We start from the raw sequence: 15,657 nt of genomic DNA, 5'->3' as shown, positions 1-15,657 counted from the left end.
AGGTGACAGCACATTCAATACATTACACTGAGGAATAAATTTTAAATCATCGCCACATTTTCAAAAAAATTTAATGGCCATTTAAATAAGGTAGTTTGTGTGTTTAACACATATGCCTGCATATTATTTATACATGGGTTTAAGCTTTAAAACAGCTTGTATCCATGCTGTAGAAATTGCTTAAATAATTTCAGTATTCTAGTCTATATTTGCCTTGTGATGTCTCCTTAGAGGCATCTGAGAAATAGAACATTCAGTTATAAAATATGTATTACAAAATCTCCTTCCAAGACTGGTTGAGGAGAAATAAGGTGGGAGAGACTTCCTAGCTGTCTCATCCCAAACGTATTTATCTTTATCCATACAGCTGCTGTAGATGCATTTGAACTGCAGATGAATTGTGTGCCAGTCCCCATAAGTAGGTCATACCAATTCTTCCTTGAGGCTATCTTCTCTGCTTTCCATGCCCTGGAGCTCAATCATTGGTGGTCCCTCGAAGTCAAATATCTCTTTCATTGCGTTTTATTTTTCATAGGTCCCTTGGTGACTGAGGAGTCCAATCCTTGAGCTAGCATTAGCAGTTGTCCGTTCCTTCTTTCTTGCATTTTCTGTGACCAAAGCAAGGTGATTTTCCTAATCAGTGGACATTCCATCCCTGACAAGTCTTCAATCAGTTATCTCTGTCCTGGGGTGTTGTCTCAGAGTTGTGTGGTGTCGCTGCCACGTCTCTTGATGTATATCTTGAGGGTATCTTTAAGAGTTTCTTTTGGCCTCCCAATTCCTTTCTCCTTTGAGTTGGTGGGTGTAAGCAGCAATTGTTTTGGTAGCGTATATCAGGCATGCACACAGAGTGCCTGCTCCACCTCAGCTGGTGCTGAATAATCAGCGCCTCACCACGAAGATGTTGGCCTCCGTGAGGACCCTGACATTAATGCAACAATTCTCCCACTTTATGTAGAGGACATCTGAAGAAAGTGCTGGTGCTGGCATTCCAGGTTTTTGAGGTTTTTTCTATAGGTCACCCAAGTCTCTTGTAGAGGAGAGTTGGGATTACCACTACTTTATAAACTAGAAGTCTAGCATGTGTTCTGATGATGTGATTGTTGAACACCGGTAGGGACCAGTCTGCCATCTGTGCTGATCTTGACATCTATGTTTGCCCTCTGTGAGAGGTGGCAAGTCATTCTACCATTTTCTAGTTCTTCTTTGTCGATGTAATCTTCCTTGCTGGGTTTGATGATTGACTGGGGACTGGCTCGTGGAGAGCTTTTCTTTTGATGATGTTCAGACTTAGTCCTAGACTTTTGTAAGCTTCAGAGAAGAATTAAGAGCTGTTTGAAGATCTTCTTTAAGTGTGCAGCTACAGCACGATCATCTGCATACTGGAGTTTGCTTATTGTTGCTGATATTACTTAGTTCTGGCACAGAGTCTAGAAGGGTTGAAGAGATGGCCATCAACTGACATTGGTGTGCCAAAGCTCTGTGGCAGATTGGTCTTTGGTTAATATTTTATAGCTGCAAAAAAAAAATGAGAAAAGGGTGGGTGCCAGTACACATCCTTGTTTTATGCCAGTTCGGATGACAAAGGACTCAGAGGCAGAGCCACTGCACAGGATGGAGGCAGTCATCTTGTGGAGAAGTCTTACAATGGTGATAAATTTGCTTGGGCTGTCAAACTTTGACATGATTTTCCACCGAGCCACGCGGTTGACAGTCAAAGGCTCTGCTCAGATCAGTAAAAGCCATACACTGTTCCCGGTGGTGTTGACATTTTTCCTGGATTTACCTGCCTGCAAAAATCATGTTGCTGGTGCCTCGTGATGGTCTGAAACCACACTGAGACTCTGGAACTTTTTCCTCTGCAAGAGGGAGCAGACAATTCAGGAGGATTCTTGCTAGAATCCTCCCAGCAATGGAGAGGAAGGTAGGGCCAACTGTGACAATTATCAAGGCACTGTCTCCCTTTTTGAAAAAAGGTGACAATGTTAGCATTATGTAAATTGGCAAAGATTTCTTTGCACCAGATTTTGAGGAGCACCAAATGGAGCTTGTTAGTCAGTGTTTCTCCCCCAACTTTCAGTACTTCAGCTGGTATGCCATCAGGACCTAGTGCTTTGTTTTTCATTTGTTTAATTGATTTGCAGACCTCCTCAGGTGTTGGTGGGTTGGCAAGTTTCAAAGATTGGGTGCTGAGGGATGGAGTTGATCGTGTTGCCAGTCACAATCGATTCTCAGTTTAGAAGCTTTTGGTGGTGTTACTTCAAGTGCTCTTTGATGGATTCATTATCTTTAAGAAGGTTACAACCATCTTCAGATCTCAGAGTTGTGAGGCCACATGAGCTTGGTCTGTACAGCATCTTTTTCTCACACAACCCTCCCCCCCTTCATATCATGTCTGATCCACAGACCTGAGAGTACTTTACAAAGGTCGGCATCACTATTCCCACTGTACAGGATGGGGGAAACAGGAAGGTTAAGTGATTTGCCAAAGGTCATACAGCAGGCCAATGGCAGAGCCACTAATCACCGTTGTCTGAATCCTGCTCTAGTGACTAAAGAAACAGCACTTCATACTAGAGCTGACTGGGAATTTTTTGACAATTTCTTGATGTTAGGGAGAAATGCTCATTTATCAATAACCAAAACTTCTCATGGGAATAGGTGGGTTTCGGAAAACTTTTGAAACTGTCAGAAGTTTCATTTTCACCTTTTCTAAATGTAAAATTTTGCTTTTCCAGATTGAAATTACATCCTGTTTTAAAATGTAAACTAGTTATAATGGGACAACTGGCAAAAGTAAATGAAAATGTTTTGAGATTAATTAAAGGTGTTGATTGGCCTGAACTTTTTTTTGTGAAATTTTAGATTTTCACTTTTTCTGATTGGGAGAGAATTTTTCTATTCTATACCTCAGTAATGTTTGTAGGTTAGAAAGATGGTTTCCTGCTCAGCTCTTCCTCAAACCACTGAATAATAATAATAAATCTGAAGTACTCTACATTAATATTCCCAAACATGCATCTTACCAGGAAGGGGCCACTACTGTAGCACTTTTTAATAGGACAAGCCCCTATTAGCCAATCAGCAAGCCATCTATGTTTATCAGGCTTTTGCTTCAGGATGAAGCACATAGGATACAGCGAATAGGGTCTATGACTTGTGTTCTGGGTTCCCTGGGGTGCAAGCTGGAATGGGGGTATGGCTGCGCCCCCTGGCTTATCCACATGTGATGTTGTGACAGGTTGTAAATGTCTCCAGATACTGCACTTACACAGACACCCACAGGCAGGGATACACCCAACTGAGTTACAGGAATGCTTTTGACAGCTACTCATGAACCAACAATAGAGAGGCTCCAGCCAACTCCCTTGCTCCTCAGCCTAGACCCCAGACTGTTCCATCCTGCCCTGGTCAGAAGTCTGATCAGTGTTAAGTGTATTATCCGCTTTTACAAAGGAAAGTGAACATTCACCAGCCCTTGCAACCTAAACAGATTTCCCAAGCACTCCCACCAAAATGCATTGTTTTAGGCAAAATATAGACAGATGTACTAATTACAGAAAGATAGATTTTAAGTGATTATAAGTATTAAGTGTACAGATACAAATTGGTTACCTAACCAATAAAATTAGTTTGAGTTCTATAAACTAGACAGGATTTGAATCAAGTAGTGTCTCACCCTGATAGATAATACAAGCAGGTTACAGGTCTTCCATACACAGGCTGGGACTTCATCCTAAAACCACTTCCCCATTCCACTTTTGTCCTCCAGATGTGTTTCCAGGTGTTGAGTTGTAGGGGGAAAAGAGGCCAAGTGGTGGTGTCACTTTCCCTCTCATAGTTTCTCCCAGCTTTCTGGGAAGAGCGTTTGATGTGATGTGAGTTGAGCAGTCTCCATTATCTACATGCTATCTCTGAGAAGTATTCATTGTACAGTTTCTGGGATAGTCCTTGGGAGTGTGGATTCCTTTAATGGGCCATCAGCAGTGTCTGGCTAGTTCACTATGCACCTGAAAGGCTGGCTTTGAATGTTCCCACCCTTACAACGTATTTCAGTAATATACACACAGCAAAACCTTAACTTCCCATCCAAGGATAGCACATATAATCCAACAGGATACTAATGTTCAACAGATCAAGACTTTTACAGTGATACCTCACATCACATATTTTGTACAAGACATATCATAATTATAGGACAGTGGTGAATATGGAGGTTCCAGGGTGCTGCTTTGAAGCACAGTGTGCTACAACTTATCAATCTATATTTCATAACTAAGGCACGTAAGTAGAATTGGTTTTAGACTTAGAAAAACTCCACCTAACCATACTGAAGGCAGCGATAATCACATTTCAAATATGTAAATAGAATACTGCTTTGCTGGTTCCTTTCGTGGGTTATTTTGCTGCTACATTGTCCTTGTCCGTTTCCATAGCAGTGAACGCACATAACTGACTTAATGAATATAAGCTATTTTTTACACATGGTAAGTCTTAAAAAGTTACATGAACAGAATATACATTGCTGGCAGAATTCAGATCCTCACCTTGTCTGAAAATGAACAGCACCCACAGTTTTTAGTAATGAGTTGCACTGAATGGTTTTTATTGCAACCAGACTGATCTTTTCAAACCTAGCTGCATTTCATGGTAACTCATTAGAGAGATTAAAACCTTGTTCTAGGGGGAAAAAGACAAAGTATCTAAGAATGCAAAAATACTGTATTGTCTAATAATGTTAGAGTGAATGTCTACTGGGCGTTTAAAGAATTGGGTTTTTTAGTATGCATCAGAAAGTAAAGTAGTTTCACGTTAGTATTTACAAATATTATTGTTATACTAAATAGAATGAGAGAGAATTTTGCAGTGTTATTTAGTATGATGTTATAGGGCTTGGTTCTGCCTGATGTGTATGTGGTAAGGGAAGGGGGTTATGTGCACACATGCACAAATAACTTCCCCCTCCTGTCCCTGTGTGTTCCCCTTATTGAGCCTACATAAGGGGCAGATAGATTTCTAATCCCTGTCCTTTCCTTACTTCTCTGTGGGACACAACACATCCCAAGGAGGCAGGGAGTGGTGGGCAAAGATGGTCTTGTGGCTTGCCTTGGGAGCAAGCTGCCTGAAGCTTCTGCACAAGAGATGTAGTAAAGCACTCTTCCTCAGTGAGGCAGAATGCTTTCTGGTGTTCACTCTGTCACTGTGCTTCTACATAGTTCTTACTAAGGGCTATGCCAAAGTATGCAATCTAGTTGTTAATTAGCAAATATCACAAAGTGGATTTTAAACTGTAGATTCAGGTACTAGGTAAACCTTGAATATATTGGAGGCTTAGCTCAATTACACAGGTGTGCATCAGGCATCACAAACTCAGGGTGTCCTTTCCTCCGTATTACAAAATCTACCTACCTTCAGAGAGCTTTAAGGTTGCAAAGTTAAGTTAGGAAATGCCATAATTCAGGAGCCAGTGCAATCCTTGGTTGCCACCCTTCTGCATAACCAGGATAATACAGATTTTATTTCCATGATCACATCCTATTTCTCCATAGGACCCTTGCATCATTTAGTAAATAGGATAGTGATTAGTGAAGAAGGGAGCAGTTTAACTTTTCCCTCATAATTCAAAGTTTAGCCTCATGTCTTATTTACTGCACACCTTCCAAACAAGTACATTTTCTCATAGGTGTGTTTATGGCACTAATCAGCCTTGTATAAAGCATCGTGCAAACAGCAAGAATTAGAGGGTGAATTTTTATGTCCTGTGATATACAGAAGAGCTAAGTAATGTATTATTATGTTCCTTTCTGGTCTTACAAGCTAAATTTGTTAACAAGAGCAAGTAAAACCTTATGGTGATTTTTTTTATTTTAAAATGTTAAAATTTCTTAATTGTTTTAATTGCCAAAATTTTGACTCACTATATATCTTGACTGAAAAAATTGAATTTTTTTCAGCAAATTGAATTCTCAAAACTTTAATAGAATTGGTCAAAATTTCCTGAATTTTGACTTTTTGATTAATCTATCTTAAAAATACCCCTGCGAGGTAAAGAGATCCTTCAGGTATTAATAGTCCCAATTTCCAAATGGAGGCATTTTTGCTCAGTGTTCAATAGTGTGTGTGTGAAGTAACTCAAGCTCATATTGCGACTAGTGAGAGGCTTTCAGGCACAACACAACGTCAAAAGTTATCAGGCCTCTGCTTTGTCATGTAATTTAATATAACACAAAATATAGCAAAAGCTTAACTGTTCCAGTAAAGATGCTTCTATTTTGCTGTCACTCACACCCAAACACTGTTTAGAGCAAGGGAGGGTAAGTGGACCACAGATGCAATGTTCTAGATTGATCCTGCCTGTGCTCCTTCATTGCTGTAAATTGAAGGTGAAATGTTTATGGTTTTGTGCAACACACAGTGTCCAAATCCTTTTTGCCTGGTGGTACCTTCAAAGACAAGCTGACTAGTCCATTGCAATTTAGAGAGATGGCTCAGCTCATTTTAGAGCATGTAATGTGAAGACATAGACGCTTTTACATCTATAGTACCTAAGGCAAAAGTGTTTCCAGTACATCCTCTTATGCCCTAAATTTTGCACTTTGTGCCTGAGAACTTGATCTTCCCATATATTTACAGATTGCAGATTGCATCTGAGCTGTGACTCCTGCTGGCTTACTATGCTCCCAATGTTTTGCTTTATGCATCTCATTTCTGTGAGATAACATTCTGCTCTATTTTGAGGTTATGAATCCAAGAGCTCAAGGTTATGTTTTTTTCTCAACTTACCTTTCAAAGCAGATGTTAGTTCATTTGTATCCCTTTGAGGGCCTAAACTGCCTCATGTGTCTTTCATGTTATAGTGAACAAGGTGTATTTTACAGTTTTGGTTCACAATTCTTTCCATAGTAAGGCTAGTGGGCTAGATCCAATTCAGCAAAAACAAAATGTCAAAGATGAGAAGAAAAAGTATTGATCTAAAGCTATGGAGAAGAGAGAGAGTAAGATTAAAATTGAGAAGAATAAAGTTAAGTATGAACAAAATAAAAGGCCAGTGTGAAGGGAAAGAGGTCAAACCTGAAACCAGAAGGAAGAAAAAGGCCAAGGTAAAGATGTTCAAAACTGTTTAAATCCCATTTTCTAAAATGACTTCCACAGCTAGAAACTTAAGGCCCACTGACTTCCACTGACACAGATTCCTATGTCATTCAGGAGTGTTTGAGAATTCTATTCCAAGACCACAGTGTCCAAGGTCCTCAAAGGATGGTGGGAGGAGGAGTAACTGGCCTGATGGACTCAGAGTACCACCTGACACTGGTGCATGAGGATTTGGTCCAGCCTGACCTGCTCTAGCAGGCAGAGCTTGGGAACCACAAGAGGTCTTGGACATATCCTTTATCCATAATTCCCCTACTGGTGGGGGGTCTAACTAATAGTTGGAGTATGCCACACATTATTATAAATATAGCACCTAGAGTCCCCAAATAAGGTGAGAGCCTCACTGCTGTATAAATACGTAGTAAAAACAGTCACTGCCCTGGAGAAATTTACAAACTAAACAGACAAGATAGGTGAATGGCAGTTGGTAGGGGAAGGAATGCCATACACAACACAGCGATGTGCAGCAGTTGTTGAGATCGGTCTGGATGGTCTCAGTTCTTTTAAATTCATTTCATTATGTCTTCTTCTATATATAATCTCACAGATGAGGATGGAAGGTGGAAAGGATGAGTTAATAGTAGTAGGAGAAGGGGAAGGAAGGAAATATTGAGAGAGAATGGAGGGATATAGAGAAGGCAGAGTGTGGCTGCAGCAGATATATTGTGAGCGAGGAGGATGGGAAGAAGGTTGGATCCAATTATGGTGCAGAAAGGAGAGAAAATTCAGAGTCAAAGTAGAAGAAAATAGAATTCAGTTATGACATTTGTCTTCGAAGGCTGCTGTGGTTGGTGCTTGGTGCTGCCTCCGCTTCTGCTGCGGGAGAAAGGGAGTGGGTGGTGGTCTCCCAGGTCAGACTCCACCTGGAGAGATTCCTCATGTCTAAAAAACATTTTTAACTTCCTGATAGTCTTGGATACTGAAGGACTCAGTGTATGGATTCAGAACTGTTGACAGCATGGAGGTAAGGTTCTTTGGCAATTCCAGGAATCATTGGGGAAGTGAAGGTGTCTCCTGCTCTAGCAGAGAGGTAGAATGGGCCAGTTAGGAAATAACAACTAAGTTTTTTGTAAAGCACTCTAAGATCCTAATTCTTATAGTGCTTTTGAAGGTAAGTATTAATCTGATGGGTGGGTAAAAAAGTGCAAAGATTAGTTGATTTATGTAACACCAAGTCAATGGCTCAGTTGGGAAAATAACCCTGGAGTCCAAATTCCTTCTAGATTTCTTATGTAACTGCTACATAACTGTCAAGGTTTTTTCCCCACTTTGAACTTTAGAATTCAAGAAGTGGGGACCTGCATGATCACTTTTAAGCTTAATTACTAGCTTAAATCGGGTACACTGCCACCAGCCAGAAGTCTGTGTCTGGCACACTTCTGTTCCCCCAAAATCTTCCCTGGGGAACCCAAGACCCAAACCCCTTGGGTCTTAAAACAAGGAGAATTTAACCATCCCCCACCTTTCCCACCCACCAATCCCTGGTGAGTTTAGACCCAATCCCTTTGATTTTTCCTTGTTTTAGAATCCATCAGGTTCTTAAAAAGAAAGCTTTTAATTAAAGAAAGAAAAGGTAAAAATTATCTCTATAAAATCAGGATGGAAAATGCTTTACAGGGTACTCAGATTCATATAGACTAGAGGGACTTCCCCCCCCAGCCTGAGATTCAAAGTTACAGCAAACAGAGGTAAAAATCCTTCCAGCAAAAAGACACATTTACCAGTTAAGAAAACAAACATAAGACTAATCCGCCTTGCCTGCTATTACTTACTATTTGGAAACATGAAAGACTGATTCAGAAAGATTGGAGAACCTGGAATGATGTCCCATTCCTCTCAGTCCTGAGAGCAAACAACCAACAAAACAAACAGCACAAACAAAGACTTCCCTCCACCAAGATTTGAAAGTATCTTGTCCCCCTATCAGTCCTCTGGTCAGGTGTCAGCCAGGTTCACTGAGCTTCTTAACCCTTTACAGGTAAAAGAGACATTAACCCTTAACTATCTGTTTATGACAACAACACTCCTCTTTGGCTGGCAATCTGGAAATGCTAACACTTATAATAGTTGCTTCATGCTAAAGCATCTGGCCAATAGCTGAAACTAAGGCCTTGTCTACACTGGGGTTTCAGTTGCTGATTTAGCTGCTTTAATGTAACTCCCTAGTGTAGACTCAGTTTGCATTGGTGGTGTTCACTTGGTTTTCTTTATCCGGACATGAAGCACTAATGTAAGTTATGCCTACACTAAAGAGTTGCACAGTGCAGCTACAGTAGTGGCTGAAATCCTAGTGTACACCAGGGTTAAATCCAGGTAACTATTGTCGAGAACACATGGATGAATCACTTTAAGTCACAGCAAACCATCTGTGGTTCAGATTTCAGGATGAATAAAAGTCCTTGTGTTAATATTAGATGAATACAAATGGGTAGAACAAATGTTTAATCAAGAATGAATGAACCTATTGGAACTAATTTTGCCATAATACAAACACTGAATGCAGCAAATCATTTGCTGTATCACCCTACTGAGAGTCATCAGTCTACAACGAGGTCACTAAAGATCAAATAAAATATTCAGAACTGTAACTGTATAACATTAGCCTTTGTTTGAACTGAACAAATCCTGGCTGACTCCGGGATCACTCTGTATACAAGCTGACATTTCGGCTAAGTATCCTAGTAGCTCTTTTTGTCAAAATTAATGGAACAAACATAAATTTCATTCTCTCAACTTGTAATGTACTAAAGACTGGTGAAGGAGGTGTCTGATACAAAATATATATTCTTCATAAGTTTGGTCTTTGGAATTTAAAATACAAAACGTATTTAGTGAGGAATGTTCTTTAAGTACTGGCTAGTCACTGGCAAAAAGGTACCATATGTATTGTTACTGTGTATAGATGATTCTCTGCAATTTTTCATATTGATTGAGACTGTGTAAATTTGGGTTGTCTGAAAGTTTAAAAATAAATCTAGACTATCACTCTGCTCTGAGATTTCTCTATCTTGCTTTTAACAAATGTCTTTGATATAGAATATGCAAACGATTCTGATGAGCTAGTTATATAGTCAGTCCATTTTTCCCCCTTTTTGGTGATTCATATCCGTTTTAAATCTGACTTAATAAAAGGTTAATGTAATGTTAGAGTATTGGTTGATAAATTATTAGCTGACAATTTGTTTTATCAATTCAGATTTTTTCAAATCTTATACAAGTGAATGTGACAGTTAGGCATGGACAAAACATAGATGTTGCAGTTATGGCATAAGCTAGAATTAGATGATATAGTGATCTAGCTGTTTACAGTTGACTAAAAGTATGCTAATGTTTGAATAGTGGAACACACAATCTTATTTTTCTCCATTATCTGGCGTTATAATTTCATTCATAAAAGAACCACTTTTTAGCGCTTTATTTAGGTAGGCAGAACCCTTACCCACAACACCTCCAAGCCTTTCAGTTGCAGTTATGTGGTGAAAGCTTGCACAATCTGTTCATCCTATTTCGTAAAATACTTATAGGGTTTGTTAGTTTGATACATACAACATCTAATCTGTATTTAAGTCCTCTTCTCACATAGTTAAATACAGAGTACTTAAATCCACATTGACTGCCATGTCATTGGTAAGTGACAGTAAAGGGTTTACCCTGTTGTCCCTTCTAGGCAATCACAACAAAAGGAGAGGTATTTTGGCTACTGCCAAGAAGGAAAGCCAGGGTACAGAATGTTGCACAAGGCCCCAGTGAAATGAAGTGGTCTAAAAAACTTGCAGAAAAGTCTTGGAAAAGATTTGGCAAAGATTGTTCATAGTTTGACCTATTATAATGGTTAGGTTAATTAAATGATGGCTTTTTTCTTCCAGAGAAATAGGTTTTTCTTTCATTAGTCGCATGCTAAGATGGAAGTGCTGTATTTTCTTGGAAATGATGCAGTAAAAAATAGCTTGCCATGACAGCGCTCGGGGGTATTTTACCATTTCCTATTGCTTGTGGTGAGAAATTACACATAAGCATTAAAAAAAAATATAAGTGAACTGGAGAAGGAAATTGAAAATGAGTTTAGCCCAAATATTTGTGCTAAATCTGCTCCAGTCATTCCTCTCACCAGGCAGTGGGGAAGCATTCAGCATGGAATTTGACTTAACTTTTTAAAAATGTTTTGACTATATGAAATACTCATGGTATTTCCTAGATTGTCCTCTTTTTATAGAGCCCAATACGTGCTATGCGCTTTCCAAACATTTAAGGATGGTCAGTGTTGTGAAGAGTTCATGATCTGAGGTACACGCTAGAATACCTAGCAATGGATGGGCTTCCAACAGTAATACTATGAAGAAGACAGATAAGACTATATACAATACAGTATTCTGTGACATCACAAACACCATGCATTGCATGGCTTATTATAACGCTCCTGCATTTTGTGACTTCACGTTCTAGAATATTTTTAGTGAGCCAAGAAATAATTAGTTGAAACTTTATTTCTGTGCAGAATGCTTGCCACAGCCTGATGTCAGTGAAGCTTTTCCACTGATTGTGTCTATAACTCAATCCATTTTTGCTGTGTGTCATATTTTTTTTAAGTGATCAATTTTTTTAATCTTAATCAGCAGCTTAGATTCATTTTATTGCAGTTTTTGTATGAGGATTCTTGTTGCTTTTATCTTTCTGTCCTTTATAGTCACTACACAGCTCTTAAAAATCACTGCATGTAATACATGCAACTATTTCATACATACACTAATATATTCACATACAGTGAGTGACTTTACACAGAGATCAGCTCTGATCTTATTTGAATATTAAACTCTGTATAAACAGGTGTATTTCTTCAAAATCAACTGACAGAAGGCTATACCAGAATGCTGGGGGAGTTTGTGCTTCACACTTTATTATGAATTCATCAGGTGTTTGCAGTGATACTTGTCAAACTGAATTCATTTCATAGTGATATGGACGCTACAAGTGTATTCGAAGGAATTCTGCCTTAATTAAACATTTGTAAGTAGACATTAAAATGATCTGTTATTTTAACAGTGCATTCTTAGCACTGCACAATTAAATCCCATTCCTTTAAATATCTACATTTTAATTTATAACTGAGCAAAATACATTTATTTATAACCATTGCTATGACTGTGTTTTACTGAATAATAAAACAGACAGTGTGAAGGCTTAATAGCATCCTGGCAGCCTCTTTGCATTTTGCTTTTCTTTCTAAAATTAAATAATTTGAATAGGCCACAAGTTAAGTTGTTCAAACTGTTTGGTTAATGCATACACACAATTACCATGCAAAACATGGGTAACTGGGTGCACAAATGTCCATAATTAGTCGTTTGCTCATGCAATTTCCCTATTTGCTAGTATAACTTGTGCATGCAGTTATTTACCTAATTGATAACAGCTAATCAAAAAAGGTGAAAACTTATTTTTTTCAAAAAGTCAAACGTTAACATTTGAAAATTTTCTACCACCTTCTAGTCAGTCAAAAAACAGCCAGAAGACTCCGAAAACATCAACGCTTTTTCTGATTCCCCTCCCCCCAAATTGACAAGCTTTGTTAACTTGTTTAAAACACAAGCCAAATGTTGTGTTTAAAAAAACTTAAATATACACTTCGACTATAGTGATTATTAAACAGTGTGTAACAATGTAAAAAGCTATAAAACACAATATGCCAGATATATTCTGTTACACTTAACTCTCTAAACATCTCTTAACTCTCGAAACATCTCTTGATGTCCACCACTTGGCACTGAGGGTACAGTTAGAATTGGGTGGGAAATATTTTTCTTATCCTGTGTATGTTTGAGATTTCCAAAATCTTCCCATTCTGCATCTCGAGGAAACCTCCCCACTCCTTTCCCAATTATCTTTCTTTGGGAAATATGCACATACTTAAGATTTTTCCTGAACAGAGCCCTTAATGATTTTTCCCACCAAAACATTTATCTATCTTCCTTTTATACAAGTGCTTAATATTAAGCATATGACTGTATTTGTTGAAGAAAGTAGCTTTAATGGGAATACTCACATGCTTAAAGTTCAGCATTTGCTTGGGTGTTTTGCTGGACTAGGGCCAGAAGCCTTTGTCTGAGGCCTTGATCCTAAGGTAAAGTACAAATTACTCTCACGTCTGAAATTTGTGAGAGTGGAATAAAGGAAGATACAGAAATGTTTTGGTGGGAAAAATCATAAAGGCCCCGGTTCAGGAAAAAACTGAAGTACATGCTGAAGTAAGGCCAGAATACTCAGAACCTTGTATTACCGAGCCCCAAATTGTTTCAGATATTTCCAATTCATTTACTAATGCCCCGCTGAAAGGGAAGTGCCCATGTATAAAATCTGATCTGAATATTGTACAGTTAAGATCAGAAATCCTCTTAAGTGCTGTAATCCATTATGTCATACATTATTTCACTGTTTTATACATCCCCTTGAGAATCCTGTGTGTACATTAAATGAATCTCTGAGGAAGGTTCATTATTTCTCTCTAATCTAACAGGACATTTTCATTTTTAGTGTTCTATTTAGCAGAAGAAAGAAAGCTGGAAAAAATGTAAGGTCAGATGGATCTAACTTTTGTACATGGCCACACTATTCAGTGGGGAATTATAGCATCAGTCTCAGAAAACATTAACTATTTCCATACAGGACATACTGACTTGAGAGAATTTCTATGTCTAGTCTTTATTCTAATGGACAAATCTGTCAGAGTCAGACCAAACATTGTTTTGTGGTCAAATATTGATTCGCTAAAGCTGTGTTCAAAATTTTCAATATTAATTCACTTACAGTTTGGATTATCTCCTGGATTGCCTCCTGATGCCCTTCTAGTTGTTTGTACCGAGGTTGCCAAATCTTTTGTCGTTATGTTTGCTTTACACAGTTCAGCTAAAACAAGGAGTACTTGTGACACCCTAGAGCAGGGGTCAGCAACATTTCAGAAGTTGTGTGCCACTTATTCACTCTAATTTAAGGTTTTGTGTGCCGGTAATACATTTTAATGTTTTGAGAAGGTCTTTCTATAAGTCTATAATATATAACTAAATTATTGTTGTATGTAAAGTAAATAAGGTTTTAAAAATGTTTAAGAAGTTTCATTTAAAATTAATTTAAAATGCAGAGCCCCCTGGACCAGTGGCTAGGACTCTGGTAGTGTGAATGCCACTGAAAATCAGCTCCTGTGCCGCCTTCGCCATAGATTGCCTACTCCTGCCTTAGAGACTAACACACTTATTTGGGCAATGTTCAGCTAGTTAAGGAAGGAATTTGCTTCTCCTGTGTAGGCCCATGCAGAAATGAAGTAAAAACAGACCAGAAAGGAACAAACCTTGGTTCTACCAAGATCTTGGATTCCCTTTCACATTCTTCAGATAATACCTGCACATGGTAACCCTCCTATTGTTTCCCAACCTGTAGACTTTCCTCTGAGAGCTGGTCTGGTGGGCAGTAAAGGCCAGTATATAGTTAACAGGTTACATAACTCTCTCCCCATTAGTCTCTTTTCCTCTTACCCACCTCCAGTTTATCATGCCTTCCTTTCGTCCCAACCTCAGCAATCACTCTATCATTCTCTTCTAACCCGTCTCTTGCTCTTAGGTTCTTCTACTGTGTACATCAACATGGTATCCAAGTTTTTCTGAAGAATCTAGTAGTCTTATTACCTTGTCTCTATTATACTCACAGCTTTGCTCCATCCTTCCACTCATTTTCAATGAACTTGCTATTGGTCCCTCTATATAAGGTACATCTACACTACGCACTGCTGGTAGCAGCATATAGGGTATGTGTAGACACATGCCACAGTGAAAAGCAGGCTTCAGTCTAGCTACACCTGTCAATGAAAGGGTCTGGCAGGAGGGAGGCATCAGGGGAAGACTCTGGCAGGTCGCCCTGGCAGAGTCTTTCCCTGCTGCTGGAGTCTTTAACTGTATTGGGGAAAAGGAGAGAGACTCAAATAGTGGGGAAGCAGCTGGAGCCTTTCCCTGCTCTCTCTCCCTACTGGAGCTTTTCCCCACTACCAAAGCTTTTCCATGGACACAGAAACACTCTGGCATGGGGAGGCAGTGGGATACTACACAGCTAAAAGTAGCAATGTAGATAGAGTGTGTTTACCATTTGGGCCTGCAGAGAGCTATGTAAGGTATGTACTTTTACACTGCTATTTATACGTATGCTAGAGGGTCATGAAGTGTATATACTTTACATACTGCTTTAAGGAGTTCAATAGAGATGTATCCATAATCTTACCAATATTTTTTTGTTTAAAAAAGCTTTCTTTTGCCACTCCTATAATTTAGAACAGACTCAGTTATCAGTCTCATCAGTTTTTTCATCTTCTTCAAAACAATATCCTTTCTCCCTTCTCAGCAACTCTTAATTTCAACCTTCCTCTATTTGCTCTTAGTTAAGAGATTTGTGGTATTATTTATTTGTCTAAAGCAATATTGGGGACAGTTACTATGGAGGATGCCATCTAGCTATTCATTTCTGAAG

General features: G+C 38.8%; 1 protein-coding gene across 3 annotated transcripts in view; it reads left to right on the top strand.

Annotated features, from left to right (window-relative positions):
- SGCZ (sarcoglycan zeta) overlaps window positions 1-15,657 on the top strand; it is a 386,520-nt gene that overhangs the window by 71,732 nt on the left and 299,131 nt on the right. The gene's annotated exons all lie outside the window — the stretch shown is intronic.

The sequence above is a fragment of the Gopherus evgoodei genome, chromosome 5 (genome assembly GCF_007399415.2).
Source record: "Gopherus evgoodei ecotype Sinaloan lineage chromosome 5, rGopEvg1_v1.p, whole genome shotgun sequence".
Taxonomy (NCBI): domain Eukaryota; kingdom Metazoa; phylum Chordata; order Testudines; family Testudinidae; genus Gopherus; species Gopherus evgoodei.
The sequence above is the reverse complement of the archived record's forward strand: the minus strand, read 5'-3'. Positions and strand labels throughout refer to the sequence as shown.